Source organism: Alnus glutinosa, chromosome 1 (genome assembly GCF_958979055.1).
Source record: "Alnus glutinosa chromosome 1, dhAlnGlut1.1, whole genome shotgun sequence".
Lineage (NCBI taxonomy): Eukaryota > Viridiplantae > Streptophyta > Magnoliopsida > Fagales > Betulaceae > Alnus > Alnus glutinosa.
In genome coordinates, this window is record NC_084886.1 from 16,691,541 (window position 1) to 16,696,046 (window position 4,506).

Below are 4,506 nucleotides of genomic sequence, written 5' to 3' on the forward strand. Positions count from 1 at the left end.
AAATAAAGGAGGGAGGGAGAAGTGAGGCAAAATTGTAAAAATAAATTGGGATAAATGTAAAATTAGAAAAAAAAGGTGCAGGAAGAAAAAGAAAAGAAAATATATGAGAGGGGGGGTGATTCTGTGAAGAAGAGAAAAAGAATGGTGCAGGAAGAAGAAGAAAAATCTGGAAAAAGAAAAAAAAGAAAAAAAGAAAGAAAAAGAAAATATATGAGAGGGGGGGATGTGAATATGTGAAGAAGAAGAGAAAAATAAGGAAGAAGAGAAGAAAAATGGTGCAGGAAGAATAAGAAAAATCTGGAAGAAAGAAGAAAAAGAAAATATATGAGAGGGGGGTTGTGAATCTGTGAAGAAGAAGAGAAAAAGAAGAGAAAAGGAAGGAAGAAGAGAAGAAGAAGAATATGGAAGAAAAGGAAAATATATGAAAGGGAGGGGGGGCGCGGGGCGGGGATCCGGGAAAAAAAAAAAGATTAAATCCGCGCCCCGCCCCGCACGGGTTGGTTAAAATCCAACCCGTACCCGTAAAAAAAAAAACCATTTTTAGGGGCGGGTTTGTGGGTTTTTGCTCACCCCTACCAAAATAACAATTTAGTCCCTATAATCAAATTTCATCAAAACATTTGACGGATTCCGTTAGTGTGTGATGTCAGTACCAATAAAATGATGACATTTGTCACTTTTTATAAAAAAAATTAAAAAATTTAAAAAAAAAAAAAAAAAAAAAAAAAAAAAAAAAAGAGGTGGGGTAGATAGGGTCGAAGGTGGGGCCGATCCACCTTTCTTTTTTCTTTTCTTTTTTTTTTAAAAAAAAAAATTAATTAAGTTTTTATGTGTTTATATTTTTAATTAGTTACATAATTTTTTTAAAAAAGAGTGACACGTGTCATCATTTTATTGGTGCTGACGTGTCACACTAACGAAATATGTTATGTGTTTTGACAGAATTTGACTTCAGAAACTAAATTATGATTTTGGCCTACCCCGAGGGCCTTTGCATTATTTTTTATACCGCAATACGCGATTTGTAATTTAGGCCAAACACGTACATTGACTAATTTTACATTTAAAAAAAAAAAATTGTTCCTCTTAAAATAAGAACCGGCTCCCAATTGAGGGTCATCTCCGGCCATTTCATTTGAATTGTGTTCATAATTGAGATTTTTTTACAAGATTCAAGGCGTAAAAAATGTCACGCCGTTAAGCAGCAAGTTAACCGATATATGATTCTCAAGTAAACGTTGAACTTTAACGTCAAATCCTCTCAAGTTAACCGATATATGATTCTCAAGTAAACGTTGAACTTTAAAGTCAAATCCTCTCTTCTATCCAAACCCAAAAATGAATTCAGGCCCACCATCATCATCGGGTGATCCGCCTTCAATGATCTTACTATTTTCATCCTTTTTCTTCTTCTTTTTTCATCCTTATAGAATGTATTGCGCTTTCTCTCGCGTTTGGCATTAAAGAGCACATAATAATAATAATAATAAGAAGAAGAAGAAGAAGAAGAAGAGGAAGAAGAAGATGGTATGATAGTGAAGCATATTTATTGTTGTATTTCTATCATTGTTGTTTTTGTCATAAGTAACTTTAGGCTAAACAGACAATTTGACAAGTTGCCCAAGCCCAACAACAATATCCAAGTTGATTCGAGAACTTGGCTGCATCAACATATTTCAGTATTTGAAATTGTGGTTGGAGATGTCATTTGCTTAAAGATTGGAGATCAAGTTCCAGCTGACGGGCTATTCTTTGACGGGCACTCATTGCAAGTGGACAAATCCAGCATGATAGGGAAGAGTGACCATGTAGAAGTAAATTGCAGTCATCCATTTTTGGTTTCTGGTGCAAAGGTAGTTGATGCATGCTGATGCTTGAATTCTTGTCACTTCGGTTGGTATGGACACAATATGAGGCGAGATGATGGAGCTAATTGATCAGTACTCGAAACACCAACAAACATGCACCTAGCTAGCAATCTCACCTCAACAAGCTAACCTCATCAATAGGTTAGGTGTCTTTGCTACTTCACAGAAATACACAAGAAGATAACAGAAGGGAGTTCAATGGCAGCAAGACCAAGCTAGGTTGATGACATAGTGAATGTTGTGATCATGGGGATTAATGTAGCTGCTGTAGTTACTGTAGTCGTGGTTGCAAGTCCCGATCCAGAAGGTTCAACACGAGCTGTTACGCTTACAATTGCTCAATCCAGGAAGAGATCAGAATGATAGCTGATCAGGCAATCCCTGTGAGACCATGGGCTTTGCCACCATCATTTACTTGGATAAAACAGGCAATCTCGCGCTGAACCAAATGAAGGTAACAAGGTTTTGCAGCAGCTTCTTGCTCATCATTAGTTCTATATATTCTTGAATTGGTACATGATGGAGTTGCTCGATCTGATAACCAATGTGTTGTAAGTATTCAATTCCCAAACTTAAATAAATAATTGTTGATTCCAAAAAAAGATAGATGAAAGAATACAAAATGACATTTCTCATATGATAATGACTATAGCTATGGCGTTCTCCAAAATAATACAATGCAACTAGAGCGACTAATTAAAAAAAAAAAATTAAGAACACATTTTATTGTTCAAATAAACTAGATATATATCTCACTTTAATTTTATTTTTCTTAAAAAAAATAAATAAATAACTTGATATCCCTAGTACCATAACATAACATCAAAGATTCAAAATAACCAAAATGTCTTAACAACTCCATATATATATAAGATAAACACGACAAGATCAATTACAAACTAACTCCATCAATAAAAAATTAATTACCAAATCTAAACTAATTTTTCAATTGCAAACAAAATCAATATTACCAATTTGTTCAAAATCAAGCACAAGTCATCCAAGAACCAAAATCCCTAACTTTCATGTATAAAACAACCACGATTCTCAAATTTTCTCAAATTAATCATAACTCACTATTATAATTGATTATTCAAGATGTTATTCTAAAACTTATTAACATAAACCACCCATAAATGTCGGTAAATTGAAGTCACATTATAAAAAAAAAAAAAAAAAAAAAAAAAAAAAAAAAAAAAAAAACCCTAAAAAATTTGGCCTTTTAAAACCCTAAGTTTAAAAAGATTTAATTCACAACCATCTAACTCAAATTAACAAAATTAGAGAAAACAAAAATCTCAAATTAACACAATGTAATGAAATAAAAGTCTGAAAGCATACCTCTACATGATCAATTTAAGTAAAACATGAAATTTAGGTTGGGTGGGATCGGATTGCAGGTCGCCAATGGGTCATCGGTGGGTTTGGCCAATAGATTTCGGAGTGGCTGATCAGTGACCCGTGCTTAAGGAGTAGATGAGTCCGACCAACACGTTTGAGCCTCAATTAACCCGATCCAAAATTGGCAGAAATTGTCACCTTCTCCGACCCCACCTTAACATGCACAATTTCATCAACCTTGGTCTTGCTGCCATTAAACTCCCTTCGGTTATCTTCTGGTGTATTTCCTGTGAAGTAGCAAACGCACCTAACCCATTGATGAGGTTAGCTTGTTGAGGTGAGCTTGGTAGATGTAATCATGTTTGTTGGTGTGTTTCGACTGAATGAGCTCATAATCTCGCCCCATCTGCATTCGAGCATCAGCATCAACCATCTGCATGTGCTCCAGAAACCAAAAATGGATGACTGCAATTTACTTCTACATGGTCACTCTTCCCTATCATGCTGGATTTGTCCACTTGCAATGAGTGCCCGTCAAAGAATAGCCTGTCAGCTGGAACTTGATCTCCAATCTTTAAACAAATGACATCTCCAACCACAATTTCAAACACTGAAATATGTTGATGCAGCCAAGTTCTCGAATCAACTTGGATATTGTTGTTGGCTTTGGGCAACTTGTCAAATTGTGTGTTTTGCCTAAAATTAGTACGTTATGGCAGAAACAGCTAGCAATGACAAGAAATACGGCAACAAATATGCTTCTACCATCATACCATCCTTCTTTGATTACATGCTCGATCTTTAATGCCAAGCACATCCCAAACTTGTCAAGTTGAGGAAGCTAGCTACAGTACTTGTTCGATGAATTTTTAATCTGTTGTCAGGTTTGAGATGAACAATGATGAAAGAAGGAAAGCGTACGTGTGAAACCTTAATTAGGCAGTTTTCTTCTCGAGAAGAGAGGAGCATTGAGAAAAGATAGTGGGGCTCAAGAACAATAGATGGTAACAAAAGGGCATGCATTGCCATCTCTGCGTGGTTTGGCGGAGGGACTCAGTGCCCGGCCGGCCTCCAAGCTTTTGGAAAGCACAGGTGGGATTGTGGGAAGTAAAAGCTAGCAGCAGATCAGATATTGCATAAAGATGGTTTTTAGGAAAGAAAGGAATTGAGAGTATGGGGAATTGAAAGAAATGGGGAAGAAACGTACGGTTGATTAATTAAGACTATCTTCTTGCTTAATGCTTGGTGCTTAGAGTGGGATGCCTAAAGACTAAAGAGGGTCACGGCTTTACTCAAC

General features: G+C 36.0%; 1 long non-coding RNA gene across 1 annotated transcript; it reads right to left on the minus strand.

The window, feature by feature from the left end:
* Nucleotides 1-1,530: 1,530 nt before the first annotated feature.
* Nucleotides 1,531-4,506, minus strand: LOC133875003 (uncharacterized). The gene is made up of 2 exons (XR_009901424.1): nucleotides 3,210-4,506; nucleotides 1,531-2,402 (listed from the first exon to the last, which is right to left on the minus strand). It is a non-coding gene; the product is annotated as an uncharacterized LOC133875003 (long non-coding RNA).